Raw genomic sequence first — 20,072 nt, forward strand, 5'->3', positions numbered from 1 at the left:
GCTGTAGTCGCTAATAGGAACGCTTCACTGTAAACCTCCCTGGTCAAGGCTTCAGGGATCTGCAGGTTGAAGCTTGCCATCCTCGGGGTTTCTACAAAGACGAGAGACCTAGAAGGAAATGAATTATGAGCGCTGCGACAGGAATTTCTGTCTTTTATTGAGCCTAACTGCAGCGCTTTCCTCACAGAGTTCCACAAACCGGGAAATGGGGATCAAGGATGAGTCACTTTTCTGATAAATACACTACAATTGGCCGATCTTCCAACCGCTGGGGACTTCAACCTCGGCAGGGGGAGTGTAGGGCCAGCGAGGTTCTGTGGGGTCGGGCGGGGCGGTGCCTCCGTCCCAGCCTCGCCGCAGATATAGATCAGCAGTAAGTACCGCCCCATTAGAGCCTCGGCCTCCAATCGTGTAACAGGTTTCGCCCAGACCCCACCCTAAACCAATCCTCAAACGGACTCTGGCCTCTTGCCTGAAGTCTTCCGCCCATCGTCAAGATGGCGCCCCAATCCGAAAGCCATGGGGCTGGAGATGCAGGCGGAGGGCGGGGCCCGGGAGGGGCGGGGCAGCGGCTAAGGCTGGGGAGGAGGGGGGCGGTGCGTCACTTCCGTTGTCAGGTGGCGGCGCCGCAGCCATGGAGGGAGGCGGTGGCGGCGGCGGCTCGGGTGGCTGCGCTGAGAGGCGGCGGTGAGAGGCTCGCACGCCTCCAGCCCGGCCCCGGCCCCCCGGGACGGAGAGCCGAGCAGCCCCGGCTCTGGGCTACGGACTATGGGCGAACAGCTCTGACCACCCGGCGAAGGTGAGGGCAGGGGTCCAGGAGCGGGGAGCCGGGTGGGGGTTGCGGGTAGGCGGGGCGGGCCCCGGCGGCCGCGGCGGTGGAATCGGAGTGACAGCCTGAAGCCATCTGGGTGCAGCAGAAATGGCCCCGGCGAATGCCCCCTCCTCCGCTGGGGGCTCTTCCCTTCCCCGGCGGCAGGGGCAAGGGCTGCCTCGCGCCGGGTACCGGGAGGCCGCGGGAGCGTCAGTCCCCGCCGCAGCTCTGGGAAGTGGGCACTGCCAGCTTTGCCCAGAGTCACCTAGCCAGTGAGTGAAGCAACCGGCGTGTGAACCCAGCTAGATCTTCCCAAAAAAACACCTTCTGCCTCTCCGTGTTTCCCTCCTAATCGCGAGGGTGACTTGATAGTTAGAACGAGTCCCCAGGGAGGGCCAGCCAGAGCTTCCTCCAAGAGCCCTCACTCTGGCACGGGCGCTACCGCTGCTGGGGAATTTTCATATCCCGGGCGGCGTTCAGGTACGAGTCACAGCTACCTGCTTGCCAAGGCCACGTTTGGCCGGCCTTTTCCAAGGAGAGCTTGCTGTGGTCAGTGTTTCACCTGCCGAGCCGGTCAGGCCCGCCCATTCCCACGCCACTGGGCCCCGCCTTCCAGCCAGTAGGTAGGGACATTCGGATTCCCGATGCCGAGTTTTCTGCCCACCCCAATCCCCAGGTTTGAAGCCCTTTTGTTAGCGGAAGGAAGAGATGACAGCCGCCCTCTGTGTGGCAGGATAGACTTTGCTCTGTTTTAAGTCACTGGAGGAAACCGGTTGGCTTTGCTTTGGTTTTGAGAACCAGTGGGGAAGAGGGTAGGCATACTGGGCTGGGCGCCTTTCCCTCTTTGAGTAGTTTTGCGTGAGATAAGGAAGAGTAGAATGTGTAATTGTAGGGCCAAAATAATCTTGTTTGTAAACAGTGCCTGTGAGCTCCTTTAGTGCTTCCTAATGGCCGTGCTGTGCAAGTTGTTGGTTGGGTTAGACAGTCCTCATTCATTCATTCATTCATTTCTCACATGACCACGACAAGAGTCCTTGCCTAGAGGCAAGTGCTAGACAGCATAGTGGTTAAGAGTAGGCTTTGGAGCCAGACTTCCTGAGTTCAAATTCTGGCTCAGCAACTTTCCAGCTGTGTGTACCTGGGCACATTGCTTAGTCTCCCTGTGCCTCAGTGTCTTCATCTATAAAACAGGGATGATAACATAGAGACATATTATGAAGAGTAAAAAGTTAACATGTAAAACATACAACCGTGTTTGCCACGTAATAAGAATTCAATAAATGTTATCTATTTTTATTTCAAGGAGCATACAGTCTAATTAAGGGAAATTGACCTGTAAACAAATGGTTGAAATGTGGTCTAAAGAAGCTAGTAGTGGCCGGGCGCCGTGGCTCATGCCTGTAATCCCAACACTTTGGGAAGCCGAGGCGGGCAGATCACCTGAGGTCAGGAGTTCGAGACCAGCTTGGCTAACACGGTGAAACCCCATCTCTACTAAAAATAGAAAAATTAGCTGGGCGTGGTGGCACGGGCCTGTAATCCCAGCTACTTGGGAGGCTGAGGCAGGAGAATTGCTTGAACCCGGGAGGCAGAGGTTGCAGTGAGCCGAGATCGAGCCACTGCACTCCAGCCTGGGTAACAGAGTGAGACTCTGTCTCAAAAAAAAAAGCAGCAGCAGCAGCTAATAGCAGCAGCAACAGAGTACTGTGGGAGCCCAGTGGAGAAAGGGAGAAAGCTGCGAGCTCAGCCTTGGGGGTGGGGTGGGGACGGGAGTGTGCCATGGAAAGGCTTGGCAGAGGTGATGCTGGAGCTGAGTCTAAAAGGAGAGGAGGAGAGGCTTAGCCAGGTGAAAGTGAATACTTTGAGAGTGAGATAGACAAATAAACTCATAGTTTATTCCAGAAATCTCAGATTGTTCAATCTAGTGGTATGGAAGTTGATATGGTGCAAGTGAAGCAGTATAGGTTGATGAAAGAATGCCATATTAACAATTTGAGATATCATGCCCAGGGCAGCCGGGAGCAAGTGAAAAGGTCTGAAGCAGAGGAATGACATGATTGGTTACATATTTTAGAAAGATTTCACTGGAGTCCCAGTAGAGGAGGGAAGGAGGAGGACAGGAGCGACTGAAGGGCTGGAGAACTCTTCAGAGACAAACCTAGGCTTCTGAGAGAGGAGAGTTGGTGCTGGGGCGATGGATCTTTGCTGAGGAAGCACCATGTGCAACCAGTGCCAGATGGCAAGCTCCTGCATTGGCCTGGGCTTCTCTGCCTGGCGCAGAAGTGCCTGGCACATGTGGCCCTCTCTTCCTGGGATTGTAGGTTGCTTGAGCAGCTGGGGAGATAAGACTGCCCTCTCAGAAGGCCAGTTGTAAAGGGTGCTGTGTTTGCTAACTTGTGCTTTTAATTTGACCTTTGGGGAAGCAGTAGATTGTAATAGTTAAGAGGTTATTTGAGGCTGGGCATGATGGCTCACGCCTGTAATCCCAGCACTTTAGGAGGCCGAAGTGGGCAGATCACCTGAGGTCAGGAGTTCAAGATCAGTCTAACATGGAGGAACCCCTTCTCTACTAAAAATACAAGATTAGCCGGACGTGGTGGTGCATGCTTGTAATCCCAGCTACTCGGGAGGCTGAGACAGGAGAATCTCTTGACCCGGGAGGCGGAGGTTGCGGTGAGCCAAAGTCGCACCATTGCACTCCAGCCTGGGCAACAAGAGTGAAACTCTGTCTCAAAAAAAAAAAAAAAATCCTTATTTGGCTCTGCCATCAGACAGATCTGTGTTCTACTTCTATCCCTGTTGGTCACTAGGGGTTACTTATTCTCTCCATCCCAGCTTTCTCATCTGTAAAATGGGGACAATAAGAGTACCTTCCTAATAGGGCAGTTGTGAGGCGTAAGTAAGATGTTACAGGATGAGTACTTAGCAGACACTGAGTAGTAAATGTTAGCTCTTATTACAGGCTACAGGAAAGAACTTTTAGGAATTAGTTGCAGCAATTCATGGCAACTAGAACTATGTCCCATTGAGCTGTCAGAAGTGTCCTGAGGGATCACAGGATCACAGAATTTTATTTTATTCTTTCTGAAAAGAAAATCTAAGGGGAGTTTACCCAGTCTGTATGGGAGCCATGCAGATGATTCAGCTTGGCTCTTTAAAAGAACTATTTTTAAAAATAGAAGTAGGACTGCTGAGAAAAAATAGTACTTTAAAGTATACATGGGTTGGCCAGGCGCAGTGGCTAACGCCTGTAATCCCTTCACTTTCGGGGGCTGAGATGGGCGGATCGCTTGAGCCTAGGAGTTCAAGACCAGCCTGGGCAACATGACGAAACCCATCTCTACAAAAAATACAAAAATTAGCTGGGCATGGTAGTACGCATCTGTAGTCCCAGCTACTAGGGAGGCTGAGGTGGAAGGATCTCTTGAGCCCAGGAGATCGAGGCTGCAGTGAGCCAAGATTGCACCACTGCACTCCAGTTTAGGTGACACAGTGAGACCCTGTCTCAAAAAAAAAAAAAAGTATACATGGGAGTAAATGTATTTAGAATTTCTTCTCTGTGTGTCCCTGCTAGCAACCCTAGTCTGGTACCTGAATAAGCAGCATCAAGAGGCATCACACACACTGATGAGTGTGGTAGCGCAAAATACAGAGCCCTGATTCCACATACATGAGCTCCCATGTGTGGCTGGGGCTCTGCTGGGTCCTGGGGGCAGGAGGAGGATGGAGAGGCAGGCCCTACCATGGAGGAGATTGTGATCTAGGGGCAGGTTCCTAACCAGTTAACATGTGCGCAGTTTGGCAAGTCTCTCACAGAAGTCTGTAGCATGTGGGGGAACCCAATGGAAGAAGTGATTGAGCTCTAGGATGAGGAGGAGACTGGGGAGAACTTCAGAGAGCCCTTAGAACTTGGACTGGGCACAGCAGCTCACGCCTGTAATCCCAACACTTTGGGAGGCCGAAGCAGGAGGATCGCTTGAGCCCAGGAGTTGAAGACCAGCCTGGCCAACATAGTGGGACCCCATCTCTACTAAAATTAAAAAAGAAAAAAATTAGTTAAGCGTGGTGGCATGTACCTGTAGTTCCAGCTACTTGGAAGGCTGAAGTGGGAGGATCACTTGAACCTGGGAGTTCCCAACTCCCAGTAAGCTGTAGTCACACCACTGCACTCGAGCCTGGACAACAGAGTGAGACCCTGTCTCAAAAAAAGAACTTGAATTGGATCTTGAAGAATGAATAGAGTTTTCTGGGGGTCTATGAAGCCCTCTAGGCAGGAGGAGCAGCCTAGCACAAGCATGGATATGTGGTAATTTGTGTGGCACTTTAGGAACCACAGGAGTTCTAGCCCAGAGTTTGAAGGGACTGACTGCAGGATGTGCCTGAGAGGTAGGCAGGCACTAGGGCTCAGATGCTTGAATTTTGTATTCTGTTGGTGATGGATGCCTTGCATTAAGTGGAGGAAACATACCATTGGACCTGCATCTGCTTTGGAGGATGGAGTGGGTCGGGGAGAGGTTGGAGTCCCCATAGGAGGCTGTTGCAGTAATCCCAGCAAGGGCTGAGAGGGGCTTGGATCAGGACAAAGGCAATGGGGTTGAGAAGAAGAGCAGAGATGAGCTGTTTAGGGGGAAATCAACTGGACTCTGGGAGTGTTTGGAAGTGATGCCAGAGGGAGGAGGAATGGTGACAGGTAACCTTGAGGTCCTTGGTTTGGGTGACAGAGTGAATGATAATGCAGAGATAGGGTTGGCTCAAGGAGAAGATAATGGCCAGTGAAGTCTGCCAGCTTCGTTCAGTAAACCCTGGGCACACCCTCTCGGGAGAGGATCAGTTGGAAGGTCTTGTAGAACCCTGTCTGGACTTGGGCCAGGCTTCCCTTTGCTTTCGCCTGAATCAGCACCTGGGAGAAGGGCAGCTTTCCTTCCTTCACCTTTCCTCTGCCCAGATTTAACCAGGGAGGTGAACCTCTTCATGTTTCACATCTATAAAACGATAAATCTTCAGCCTTCCAATGGCCCTAAGAGCAACCCTTCCCTCTGGCAATATCCACCCTGATTCAGCATACTACAGCCCACTGATGGGGTCCTGAACAGCAGAGACCCTCAGGGGAGAGAGGCTTTCTCAGTGCCCCCTGGAGATCTTATCTAGAGAGAGGTCTGGAAATTGGATTTGCTGCTTGATGCCGGCTCAGCAGATTCAGTCCTTCTTCTCAGGAAGAACTGATATCTGCCAGAGGCCACCCAGGACTTGCTCAGAACCTTTAGAGAAGGGAGAGAAAGCTGCCCAGTGTCCTTGACCCTTGAAGTTCTAAGGGAGCCAGAAGCTGTCCCCCAGCTGGATATAGTGAGGGGTGTGCTGGTGGGCGGGCCTTCAAACAGGCCCTTTGGAATTTGGGAGATTTTTTTACATGATTTGTCCTTGGGTTTGTGGTGTAAAGAAAGTAAACGAGAAAATGATCTGAAACAAGAGCATTTCTTTCTCCTCCACCTGCTCAGGTGAGACTCTGGCCTTGAAGGTAGTCGAGGGCCCACAGCAGCCCCCGTGTATCCTCCCAGGCTCTGTAATCAAGATCCAAGAGGGGAAAGGATGGAATTGCTTGCTGTGATTTACTTACTATCTTAGAGATAGTTCCACTTTGGCACATGCAGGTCTGGGTCATTTGTGGCTATGATGTGTCCCACTGTGAGTGTAATTTATTCAACAAGCTCTCTGCTAACAAACACTTGGGTTATTTTCTGCATTCTACTCTCTAAATACTTCTGCTGAAGTGCCTTCTTCATACATATGATTTTGCCCATCTTAGGTATCATCTGCAGGATAAATTTCTAGAAGTGAATTGCTGCCTCAAAGACTATCCTTTATTATTATTATTGTTAAAGAATTTCTAGGCCTCCTTTTAATAAATTGGGGCAGCCTTATTTTTCCCCCAGCAAGTGAATCTATTCTTTTGGGTTGAGGTCGTACGTCCTGAGGGGAACACAGGTGTTCCCTCTCCCTAAGGAGGCTACAACCCAGGCCGGGCGTGGTGGCTCACACCTGTAATCCCAGCACTTTAGGAGGCTGAGGCAGGCGGATCACGAGATCAGGAGATCGAGACCATCCTGGATAACACGGTGAAACCCCGTATCTACTAAAAATACAAAAAATTAGCTGGACGTTGTGGTGGGCGCCTGTAGTCCCAGCTACTCCCGGGAGGCTGAGGCAGGAGAATGGCGTGAACCCAGGAGGCGGAGCTTGCAGTGAGCCGAGATCGCGCCACTGCACTCCAGCCTGGGTGAGAGAGCGAGACTCCATCTCAAAAAAAAAAATAAAAAGAGGCTACAACGCAATGGTGTTCATTCTCTCCTGGCCATGACAGTCAGTCTTGGGTGTGAGTTCAGGCTCCCCAGAACTTAGCAGTCTACAGGCCTGATGGCTTCAAAGGAACTCTAGTTGTTGGAAAGCACCAGAGGTAGAAAAACTGAGAAGGGGTCTTGGCATGCAGAATAAAGCTGTCGCCTCTAAATATGTTTACACATTGCCACCTACTTGGCAAAAGAGATAGATCTTCAGCCTTTAGGAAGTCTGGATGCAAGAGTCCAGAAGGAAGAGAGAATGGACTGGTCATTGTAGTGGGAATTGGCAAGAGCAGGACTGCCGGGCACAGTGGCTTACGCCTGTAATCCTAGCACTTTGGGAGGCCGAGGCGGGCGGATCACCTGAGGTCAGGAGTTCGAGAGCTGCCTGACCAATATGGTGAAACGCTGTTTCTACTAAAAATACAAAATTTAACCGGGCATGGTGGCGGGTGCCTGTAATCTCAGCTACTCAGGAGGCTGAGGCAGGAGAATTGCTTGAACCCAGGAGGCAGAGGTTGCAGTGAGCCGAGATCGTGCCATTGCACTCCAACCTGGGAGACAGAGCAAGACTCCGTCTCAAAAAAAAAAAAAAAAAAAAGAGCAGGACTGATGTGCTTGTCATTTCTCTCTGGGGCAGAGCTGATGTGAGGTGTGTTGAGGGCATAGCAGTGCTCTAGGGAGAAGCTCGTTTCAGCGCCTTGGGGACCTTGGGCCTGGTGTAGCCCAGCATTCCATGGGGCTTTTGGAATCCTGTTGCTGGCATCTGCCAACCCTGGGGAGCAAGAGTCCTGCTACTTTTTGCAATAAGTATGGCACTTCAGCATTACTGAGTTTGGGGTAAGTTTCATAGTGTATGTTCTTTTCTGACTCCTGGAGTGGTCCCTTCTGAAAAAACAGGAAGGAAACCAGCAAAAAAAAGGAGGCCTGGCCGGCACGGTGGCTCACGCCTGTAATCTCAACACTTCGGGAGGCCGAGGCGGGCAGATCATGAGGTCAGGAGATCGAGACCATCCTGGCCAACATGGTGAAACCGCATCTCTACTAAAATACAAAAAATTAGCTGGGCATGGTGGCACACGGCTGTAGTCCCAGCTACTCAGGAGGCTGAGGCAGGAGAATCACTTGAACCCAGGAGGCGGAGGTTGCAGTGAGCCAAGATCACGTCACTGCACTCCAGCCTGGTGACAGGTCAAGACTCCGTCTCAAAAAAAAACAAAAGCCCCACCACCTCCCAGATCCTTTGCAATACTGCAATGCATTATTGAATCTAAGGAAGTAAGGGTTGTCTCTTATTTTACAGAGAACACTCAGGCTCAGAGCGGGGTTAAAAGACTGTCTGCTATTACACAGCCAGTAAGGGCAGAGCTGGGATTTCCAGCTCACATTTGTGTGACTCTAAAGCCCATGTCCCCTTCCTCCATCCTGGCTAGGCTCTGGTCCCAGGGAGTCCAGCCCACATAGAATGTTGGGCTCATAGAGCCAGCCCCAAAGCTGAACCAGTCCCTTTTTTTTGCCTGAAGAATGGAAACTGCCACTGCCTTGAGACAGGTCCCTCCCCGACCTGCCCTATGGGTAGTGGGCAAGGAGACTTGCAACCATGTCACCCAGCAGTTAAGGGCCTAGGCTTAGATCAGATGTGGCTTCAGAACCTGAAGTGAGTGACCTTGAACAAGTCACTTCCTGTCTCCAACCCCAGCTTCCTCCTCTGTAAAATGGGCATGACAGTTTTTGCGCTTGAGGTAGTCATGAGACACAGGGCTTTATGGCCTCTACCATGTTCAGCCTAGTGCATGGCAGGCAGGGAGGACCCAGGGGCCAGCTCTAGCAAGACCCAGGTGAGCTCTTGCCAGTGAACCTGTGAGTGTCCCAAAAGAGGCATCCTGAGCTAGTTTTCAGCCCTTATGGATGCCAGGCAGCAAGCAGGAAGTTCCTTATAGGCATGTTTGCAGTCTACCCGGAGAGCTGCAGGGGTGTTGGCTTTGTCCTTCTGCCTCTCACTCTTTTGCTGCACCACTGCATTGGCACACAAGCTCACATATCCAGGGCACTTATGCTTACACCTCTTCCCAGGCCATACTCTCTCAAGTCTGCCTTCTCTGAGGCCCAGCCTCCCCTGATCCCACTACTACTCTTTTTTTTTTTTTTGAGACAGAGTCTCACTCTGTTGCCCAGGCTGGAGTGCAATGGCATGGTCTGGGCTCACTGCAACCTCCACCTCCCAGGTTCAAGCAATTCTCCTGCCTCAGCCTCCTGAGTAGCTGGGACTACAGGTGCATGCCACCACACCCGGCTAATTTTTGTATTTTTAATAGAGATGGGGTTTTACCATGTTGGCCAGGCTGGCCTTGAACTCCTGACCTCATGATCCGCCACCTCGGCCTCCCAAAGTGCTGGGATTACAGGCATGAACCACCACGCCTGGCTCCACTACTACTCTTAATAATTCTAATGGGTTCAGAAAATCTTTAGATTTTAAAAAAGTATTGTTAGTTTAGTAGTTTATGGTACAATAGTTAAATAATATGGGAGAATATAAAATAAAGCTCTCCCTCCCCTCCTTGGGCCCTTAGTTCTATTGACTGGAGGTGTCCACTTAAATTTCTTCTAGACTGGGCGCAGTGGCTCATGCCTGTAATCCCAGCACTTTGGGAGGCCGAGGCAAGTGGATCATGAGGTCAGGAGTTCAAGACCAGCCTAGCCAAGATGATGAAACCCCGTCTCTACTAAAAATACAAAAATTAGCCAGGTGTGGTGGTGAGCATGTATAATCCCAGCTACTCGGGAGGCTGAGGCAGAGTATTGCTTGAACAGGGGAGGTGATGGTTACAGTGAGCCGAGATTGTACCACTGCACTCCGTCTCAAAAAAAAAAAAATTTCTTCTAGAAGTTTCCTATGCTTATTCAAAGGTGTGTATAATCTTTTTTAACCCAAATAGGATTATGTTGTACATATATTCCTGCAGTGTGCTTATTTTGGTAACATAGACATCTTTATCAGCAGGTGTGTACCTAGTGGGAAAGGCTGCATAGTATTCCATTGTTTAGATGAACATAATTAGTTAACCCGTCCTCTCTGGATGGCCATTTAGATAGTTTCCTGCCTTGGGGGCATATGTGTGTGTGTGTAGATTTTTATGGTTTTGTTTTTTGCTGCTACACGTGGCCCTATAGGGACCTTTGTTGAGCACGTTATCTTTGTGAACCTGTGTGAGTATATCTGCAGGATCCATCCCCGGAACTGGCATCGCTAGGCCCGAGGCAGGTACATTTTCTTTTTCTTTGTTGGCTATGGTTTCACACCTTTTTTCTGCATACGTTCTGGGCTTGTGCAGAGCCTGGGACACCTGAGGTGGACCAGACCCTTCTCGAGACCTGTGTATAAGCAGACATGTAATGAACACATCCTCAATGCATGGACACAGTCTTTCAGTGGTGGCTCCTGGCCCTCGTGATCTGCCGTGTCCAGCTCTTGGTGATTCAGAGCAGGTGAGGCCAACAGAGGGGCACTCTGAACGGACCGCCTGCTCTTGGCTTTTCTAATCATACCAGGCAGCCTGTTGCCCCTCTGAGCAGCCATAGCCCTCAACATTCAGTCAAACTTCAGAAAGTGAATTGTATTGTTCGCTGTCAAAGTTGTGAAATTTTTTTTTTTTTGAGATGGAGTTTTGCTCTTGTTGCCCAGGCTGGAGTGCAATGCGCGATCTCAGCGCACTGCAGCCTTCACCTCTGGGGTTCAAATGATTCTCCTGCCTCAGCCTCCCTAGTCACTGGGATTATAGGCACGCACCACCACGCCCAGCTAATTTTTGTTGTTTTTAGTAGAGGCAGGGTTTTGCCATGTTGGCCGGGCTGGTCTTAAACTCCTGACCTCAGGTGATCCACCCACCTCAGCCTCCCAAAGTGCTGAGATTACAGGCGTGAGCCACCGCGCCCGGCCTAAAGTTATGAAATTTAATTTAATTTTTAACAGAGACAGTTAAGGAAAGGCAGTTTGCTGGCCCCAATCCAGACTGCCTTTCTCACAGGATAATTGTGGTGATTTTTGCTGTTGAAAACAGTATAAAGAGAAGCGCAGCACCTAGGCCTGGCCTGGCTGGGCTTTCCTCTCTGTCACTCTGGAAATCTGGGATAGAAAGAAGGAAACATAACATTTCTTTTTTTTTTTTTTTTTTGAGACAGAGTCTCGCTCTGTCACCCAGGCTGGAGTGCAGTAGCATGATCTCGGCTCACTGCAGCCTCCACCTCCTGGGTTCAAGTGATTCTCCTGCCTCAGCCTCCTGAGTAGCTGGGATTATAGGCACCCACCACCATGCCCGGCTAATTTTTGTATTTTTAGTAGAAATGGGGTTTCACCATGTTGGCCATGCTGGTCTCAAACTCCTGACCTCAGGTGATCAACCTGCCTTGGCCTCCTAAAGTGCTGGGATCATAGACGTGAGCCATCACACCTGGCCAGGAAACATAACATTTCTAAGTTAAGCATCTAGTGCCTTCTATGTACTGGGCCCTGGCAATCCTGAAGGGAACCCTTTTTGGGAGTAGTGCTGTCCCTGTCCTCCAGATGAGAAGACTGCAGAGCAGAGAAGCATGTGTCCATGTCACACAGTGGACAGAATGGTGGCTTTTAGAATCAACCAGTTGTTCTGCAGTTGCTTGCTGCTTTCTCCTTGCCTGATTTGGGCTATCGTGGGTGGTAAGAACTTGAACTCCACATGGGACCCCATGACAGACCTTATTCCAGGACTGAGTCACTGCACAAAGCAATAACTGATGGTTGGAGCTGAGGGGACTCTTAGTCACATGCCCATGCCAGGATCTCCCTTGTTGCAATCTCCTGTTCTAGTCCAAATGAGCCAGAGCAGGCCAGTATGACAGGGAAGACCTGCCAGTGACTCAGTCTGCCGTCACTGCGCATGGCAGAAGGCACCCTGAAGAGCAAGGGGCCACCGCAAACATCCCTAAGCCAGAGTGCTTGGCTGCTTTCCCAGGCTACCTCTCTGGATGGAGATGCCAGGCCAGTATGGCCCAGAGAAAGAGCTTGTACGTCTGTCCCTTCCTCCTCCGACACCCACACACAGTGACGGATTATTTGTTGTCACATCAGCTGCTTCCGGAGGCCCTTGGGAGGGGAGAGCTGGTGGCAGGGCTGGCAATGCTGCCCTGGATTCTGCTCTGGTGGCTCTCAGCGTGACTGCTGGTGAAGCCCTTTGCTCCCAGGAGCAGCCGGCGTTGTTCAGGGCTATGGGGACCGGTCTCTAACTCCATTTATTTTTTCCCCAGAAGAGCCTGCAGAGAAAGCTTCTCTCTTAACTCTGTGTGCACAGCCCTGAGACTTTTCTTCCAGAATTTCTCTGGGATGCATCCCCTTGGCCAGGGGCCTTTAGCTTCTAGGCTTTCTTTGCAGCCTCCAAAGGAGTCACAGAAAAGCCCAGTGGGGACTTCCTCGGGGTAATGGGGTGAGGAGGGATGTCACTGATTACGCAGTCTCCTTATGTGGGGCTAACTCATGAACCTTGCTTCCTGGAGGAGACTAGAGCTAGGTCACCAAGCTGCAGACCCTGGACTTTCAGGCCCTGCCTGGCCCCCAGGCCTGCTGTGCTCAGCACATTGGAGTCCTGCTGAGGAAAGGCAGCAGTGGCAGAGGATGTGCTGGGGGAGCAAGCTGGGCGCAGGGCCCTCTTGCTGACTGCCCCTCCCACTTCCCACTGGGCTGAGTCACTTCCTCTCTGGCTGCAGCAGGTACTCTCCCACAGGCTGGGAGCAGAGCAGGCCTCAGGGTGTGGGGTCACCCTATACAAAGAGAGCTCCGGTTGGAAGAAGCCAGTTCACTTATAACCCCCAAGGCAATAAAGTGCAGCATTTGGAGATGTGATATTGTGCATTAAATGATGTGATATTATGTATTCTTGACAAATTGGAGCTATACATGTCCTGCGTTTTAAAAATGAACAAAATCATCACTCTGTTTTGGAGCAGTGAAGATGACAGCACATGCATGAATCCTTGTCATCAGGGAGTCCTGGCTGAAATCGAGGGATTACTAATCCTCCTCTCTATCCGCCTCCCCAGCCTGTCAGCATCTGTCCTGAGCACAAAGCAAATGGCTTCCAGTGGGTTCCTAAGGAGATTGCTTATAGCCACCAAGCTCCCGGGGAGAGGGTGCATGCCTTCTTCAGGAATGGCTGTCATTCAGACTCAGCGGAAAAGCCCTCACCAGAGCCTCTACCTGGGCCACAGTCTTTAGGCTTTGCTTTTTCAATAATAGAAGGGGAGAATCCACATCAGAAAGTGGTGCGAGTTAAAGAGAGAATCTGGGAAACACTGGGAATGGTTTCTGGCAAGCGGTGGGTGCCCATCAAATGATAATGAAAAAAGGCATACCTGCAGAGACTTGCCACAGGGAAGTGGCCTCAGCACGGAGCAGGGAGCACCCACTCTTCACCCAGCAAAGACCTGGTGACACCGCCAGCCACAGCATCATTGAGCTGTCCTGTGAAGGCATATTACCATCTCTGTTTTACAGATGAGGAAGCTGAGGCCCCTGAAGGGTAGGTGACTAGTGTAGAGTCACAAAATAAGTGAGTGTCAGAAGTTGAAATTTGAGCCCGGACCTCCATGACCCCCAAATCCATCTTGCTATCCCAGTTGGCATTTGCGTAACTGGTCCATGGCTTGAAACCCTTGGTTCTCTGAGCTGTGAATTCCTCTGGGTTTCCTGGACTGCCTTTGTGGATGGAGAGCAGGTCTGTAGGTATCCCTGGTAGAAGCATCTACATGTGAGTATTAAGTGTACCGGGGTGGCACCCAGAGTGTTTGTGTCAGGGAAGGGTGGGGGATGCTGCCTGTTGGCTAGTGGAGGGATATCTCAGTAACCGACCTTTGACTCAGCCCTTTTCTCCAGAGAGGCCCCACTCAGCAGCCCCTGAAATGCCTCCTTCTGAGGGAAGCATGACCTCTCTCCCTCCCTGCTCACCTGCAGCTTTCTGGCTTGACAGCACCCTGGTTCCAGGAGAATGATTGTTTATAAGTAAGTCTGTGCTTGGCATGCCTGGAACCATGCAGACATTGGGTGGAGAAGGAGCAATTGAGGAAGCAGTGTAGTCAGGGAAAAAGAATATGGAATTCAGCATTGAAAAAGCTGTGTTTATATCCCAGCTCTTCCAACAGCTAGCCAGGTGACTTCAGACAGGTCTCAGAGCTCTGAGTCTTAATTTCTTTTTTCTTTTTCTTTCTTTTTTTTTTTTTTTTTTTTTTGAGACAAGGTCTCACTCTGTTCCCCAGGGTAAAGTGGTGCTGTCATGGCTCACGCAGCCTCGAACTCCTGGGCTCAAGCAATCCTCCAAACTAAGCAAGCTAAAACGCCCAAGTAGCCGGGTCTACCAGCTGCGCCAGCTTTGAACTCCTGGGCTCAAGTGATCCTCCCACCTCAGCCTCCCAACATGCTGGAGTAACAGGCGTGAGCCACCGTGCCTGGGCTCAATTTCTTTTTCTAGAAAATTTTGTGTTCTGTGTGTGTGTTGTGGGGAGGTGATCAGTTATCATTATGTACCAGCCCTCCACATCCGTGGGTTCTGCGTCTGTGGATTCAACCAACTGCAGACCAAAAATGTTCAGGAACAAAAAAGGATGCTTGTGTCTGGTGTCTGGACTAAACATGTACAGATGTACAGACATTTTTTTCTTTCTTTTTTTTTTGAAACGGAGTCTCGCTCTGTCACCCAGGCTGGAGTGCAGTGGCGCAATCTCAGCTCACTGCAACCTTCGCCTCCAGGTTCAAGCAATTCTCCTGCCTCAGCCTCCCAAGTAGCTGGGATTACAGGCAAACACTGCCACGCCCGGCTAATTTTTTTGTATTTTCAGTAGAGACGGGGTTTCACCATGTTGGCCAGGCTGGTCTCGAACTCCTGACTTCAGGTGATTTGCCCTCTTCGGCCTCCTAAAGTGCTGGGGGATTACAGGTTTGAGCCACTGCACGCAGTCCTTTTTTTTTTTGGAGACAGGGTCTTGCTCTGTCACCCAGGCTGGAGTACAGTGGCAGGATCACATGATCCGTGATTACATAGGCATGACCCATGGCACCCAGCCAGACTGTTTTTTCTTGTCATTATTTCTTTTTTTTTTTTTTTTTTTGAGATGGAGTCTCACTCTGTCACCCAGGCTGGAGTGCAGTGGTGCAATCTCGGCCCACTGCAAGCTCCGCCTCCCGGGTTCACGCCATTCTCCTGCCTCAGCCTCCCGAGTATCTGGGATTACAGGCGCCCACCACCACTCCCGGCTAATTTTTTGTATTTTTAGTAGAAATGGGGTTTCACTGTGTTAGCCAGGATGGTCTCGATCTCCTGACCTCATGATCCACCCGCCTCGGCCTCCCAAAGTGCTGAGATTACAGGCGTGAGCCACCACGCCTGGCCCTTCTTCTCATTATTTCTTAATACAGTATAATAACTACACAGCATTTTCGTTGCATTAGGTATTATAAATCTAGAGATGATTTAAAGTATATGGGGCTGGGCATGGTGGCTCACGCCTGTAATCCCAGCACTTTGGGAGGCCGAGGTGGACAGATCACTTGAGGTCCAGGAGTTTGAGACCAGCCTGGTCAATATGGTGAAACCCTATCTCTACTAAAAATACAAAAATTAACTGGGCATGGTGGCATGCACCTGTAATCCCAGCTACTCAGGAGCCTGGGGCATAAGAATCACTTGAACCCAGGAGGCGGAGGTTGCAGTGAGCCAACATCTTGCCACTGCACTCCAGCCTGGGTGACAGAGCGAGACTCCATCAAAAAAAAAAAAAAAAAAAAAAAAGTAGTACAGGAGTATATGCACAGGTTACATGCAAATACTACGTTATCTTATATTAGGGACTTGAGCATCCTTGGGTTTTGGTATCTGTCAGAGGTCCTGGAACCAATCCCCCATGGATATTGAGGGATGATTATATTCACAAATGCTTTGTAAACTATAAAGCCATGTGTAAAAATTAGTTCTGATAGTTAATCTGAGAGTGTGAGCCGCCCTTGTGAGTTTTAAGTCTGAAATTCACCACCCAGAGAGGCGCGCAGGAATCTACAAGAGACCTGGCAGCCACCTAGTGTGCACGAGTGGTCTGCGGAGCATGGGTGGTGTCCTCAGTTGCATTGCTCATTCAGATTTCACATCACTCACCTCGAGTGTCATCATTTCACCCCAGGTGTAGTCAGATAAATGCATAGTTAGGCCAGAAGTTCTCTTTTCAGAGAAGCGAAAGTGGTTGGAATTTTTCTGACCAGCAGAAGGACCTTCACACCACAAACCTGGAGTGGCCTGGAGGACCTGTCACCAGTGTGAAGGGACAGGCCAGGCTGCCACTCACACACTCCCCACATCTTGCCACAGGAAAGCAGATCGTTTGGCTGGATTTGGGGGATTCTCCCGCACAGGGCCTGGTCCATCCCTTCGTCAGTGAGGGCTTCTGCACAGCTGCAGGCATGTTGTGAACAGGTTTAATTCTTCAGTAGGGGTTGCTCTCCAGCAGCAAATGCTGTCTAAGCAAAACCCCTGATGATCAGCCAGCTTAGACCCCATTCTGCCTCATGCATTTCTGACATGGGAGTTTTCCTGGACAGACTATCCAGTGCAGCCCCAGTTACCTACAGCTGTGGCACCCTGTCTCCAGCCATGAGTTGGCAGATACTGGCTAGTCTGACCATCTGTACTTTCTTCAGGGTCCCACTCCAGCCACTGGCCCCTCCTAGGACAGAGTTTTCCTGTGAATCACACCTTGTACCTCTTTATTCAACTGCCTCTGTCTCCTGCCCCAGCAGGGACCATGGTGCCTTATAGATGCCCAGCAAACAGCCCCACACTGTGTTCTCTTCCAGCTTTGCGCCAGGCAGTGGGCTGGGTGCAGGGAGGCAGCGGTGGATTGGAGTTGCTCCCTCAGGGGAGCCCACAGCCTGAGATGGGGGAGTCAGACAGATAAACCAATGGTTGTAGCACAGTGGGAGGGGACGGAGGTGTGCTCAGGTGCTCTGGGGGTTGGAGGAGGAGCAGCCAGCTTTGGCAGGAGGCCTTCTGTGAAGACTTTCTGCAGCAGGTGACATTTCAGTGAGGACCAAGGGAGAAGGATGTGCCAACCAGGGAGAGTTGGGCGGGGCAGGGATGTTCATGGCATACTCGGGATTGTGTCATTTGGTGTGGCTGGATTTAGGGTGCATATAAAGGCAGTGAGGCTGGAGAGGTATTGTAGGTGTAGTTAGGCTCACTGAGGAATTGGGGTTCTTCCTGAAGAGCATGGAGCCCTTGGAGGACCTCCACAGCAGGCAGAGAGACGGCAGTCTCCTGGGATCTGATTGCCCAGCCCCATTTACACAGGTGGCTGAGGTGAGCTCTTCCCATGGAGTGCATCCTTCCTGATCAGCCTGAGGAGAGCAGGGCCCCACCATCCTGCACCTGATGCAGAGAAACCCTGTGAAGCTGCACTACATAAAGACGCCACCAGGTGGCAGGCCTGGAGATTGCATGGAGGCCCCCCCACCCACCAATTCTTTGATAATAGCACAGTGTTGAAGAGAGGGGGCCATACAAGACTGAATTCCTGTTCATGCCAGGCTGGCTCTGCCCAACATATATGAGACTGCAAGTTCTGCCACTGCGGGCTGTGTACCCACAAGCCACAGGTCCCTCTGAACCTGTGAATCGGGTCTTGGGAGCTATTTGAGCAGGTTGGATTTTCTCCTCTGCCTTGGGGGACCTGAGAGTAAGTTGCAGACTTCATGACCCTTCACCCCGAAACACTTGAGTATGTATCACCTAAGAACAAGGGCATTCTCCTGTAGAACCACAATGCAATTTGCAAGTTCAGGAAATTTAACTGATACAATACTATTATCTAATAAACAGTCTATATTTAGATTTTACCAGTTGCACAATCATGTCTTTTATGCCTTTTTTCTCCAAGATCACCCATTGTATTTCTTTGTTGTATGTCTTTAGTCTCCTTTAATCTAGAATCATTCTTCAGCTTTTCTTTAACTGCCTGACATGGATGTTTTTGAAACATACAGGCCTATGATGAATGTCCTTCAATTTGGGTTTGTTTCATGATTAGATTGAAATTATACATTTTTGGAAAAAAAAAATAGCATGAGTAGATTGGGAGCAGTGGCTCATGCCTGTAATCGTAGCACTTTGGGAGGCCAAGGTGGGAGGATCACTTTAGCCCAGGAATTCGAGACCAGCCTATGCAACATAGCAAGACCTCTTCTCTACAAAAAATTTAAAAAATTAGCCAGGTATGGTGATGTGTGCCAGTGGTCGCAGCTACCCAGGAGGCTGAGGTGGGAGAATCACTTGGGCCTGGCAGGTGGAAGCTGCACTCCAGTCTGGGTGACAGAGCAAGACCCTGTCTCGAAAAAATATATATATATAGCATGAGTAGTACATGTTTATTAAGGGCATCATGTCAGGAGGCGTGTGATGCCACTTTGTTCTGTTATTGGTGATAGTAACTTTGACCACTTGGTTAAGATTGCAGCTTGCCTTTTAAAAAATGTGGGTATATTTACACACAGTGATTTCACATGTCTTTTAACTGTACTGTTCAATTGTTTTGACCAGTGCACACACCCAGAAGCTATGTCCTTCGGCAGTAAAAGTTTTATAGCACAATATATGTGCTCTGCTCTCCTCCCGCAATCCTGCTCCAAGAGATCTTAAGCTGGAGGCACCAGGTCTGAATTCCAGACTCCTCCCCACCACCCACACTTCACCTCCAACTGGAGCATGACCACAGACCTATTCAGAGAGGCTGGCAGCCTCTTCATCCTGGACAGTCCCTTACTGTATGCCAAGTAGGTAATTACCAGCATATGTGTGCTCCTATGTGGCCGCCTGTGGGGATGCTTCTCAGTGTAGAGTGGAGGACCCTCCATGCCTTGGCCAGGCTTCAGCTGCTTTGTAGTTGGGTAGACATGAGGACAGACTGAGCTGGGGAGATCAGTGGCAGCGTTTCATCTGCTCAGTGCCGTCTTTGTACCGCTCATCCCTTTGGAGATTGGTGTGTCTACCAGGTGGAACCATGGGGTAGAGCTATCCCTGCCAGCTCTCCTGGACCTGGTCACACTATACCACTGGACTCTAGGCATCTTCAGCCTTGGAACCCTTATGTGGCTCTGATGGCCTGGCTTTCACTGCCTTGCTGGGAGATCTGGGCTCACATTGCTCGGTAGCTTTAGGGTGAGATGACTTTAGCCCCAAATTGACAGAGTAAGATCAGGTACCCCCTACTCAGGCCATGAAGTGGGAGCTGTCCCACAGGTGAGGCCCTCTCACACTGAGGCCCACAGTTGCTCCCCAGGCTTGGCAAAGCAATGGAACCCCCTGCTTTCAGAATCGGGCACAGCTACAGCCTGTGGACGGCGGAGTGCCAGCTGGGCTGTCTTGCTCTTTCCTGGCCTCCTCCCCTCACCCTCAATGTTGCCTCACTGAGCTTCCCATTGAGTTCAGGTTCTAAGGGGACTGGTGCTGACTTGTGAGGATAGAATGTAGAAGAGTTGGCCAGGTGTGGTGGCTCATGTCTGTAATCCCAGCACTTTGGGAGGCCAAGGCAGGCGGATTACCTAAGGTCAGGAGTTCGAGACCAACCTGGCCAACATGGTGAAACCCTGTCTCTACTAAAAATAAAAAATAAAAAAAAAATTAGCTGGATGTGGTGGTAGGTGCCTGTAATCTCAGGCACTTGGGAGGCTGAAGCAGAAGAATCACTTGAGCCCGGGAGGCAGAGGTTGCAGTGAGCAGAGATTGTGCCATTGCACTCCAGCCTGGGCGACAGAACAAGACTGTCTCAAAAAAAAAAAAAAAAAAAAGAATGTAGAAGAGTTAACAAATTGAAAGCTCCAGAGACTGCTAAGCAAGAACTGTTGAGTTCCTGGGGCACCG

General features: G+C 50.5%; 1 protein-coding gene across 7 annotated transcripts in view; it reads left to right on the forward strand.

Moving 5' to 3' along the window:
• The first annotated feature begins 598 nt into the window (after positions 1-598).
• STK40 (serine/threonine kinase 40) overlaps positions 599-20,072 on the forward strand; it is a 46,813-nt gene continuing 27,339 nt past the window's right edge. For 2 of the 7 annotated variants that reach the window (XM_063718819.1, XM_024239226.3), the window contains exons 1-2: positions 609-799; positions 18,753-18,985. The gene's annotated coding sequence lies outside the window, so the exon portion shown is untranslated. 7 annotated transcript variants of the gene reach the window in all.

This window comes from Pongo abelii, chromosome 1 (assembly GCF_028885655.2).
Source record: "Pongo abelii isolate AG06213 chromosome 1, NHGRI_mPonAbe1-v2.0_pri, whole genome shotgun sequence".
Classification (NCBI taxonomy): domain Eukaryota; kingdom Metazoa; phylum Chordata; class Mammalia; order Primates; family Hominidae; genus Pongo; species Pongo abelii.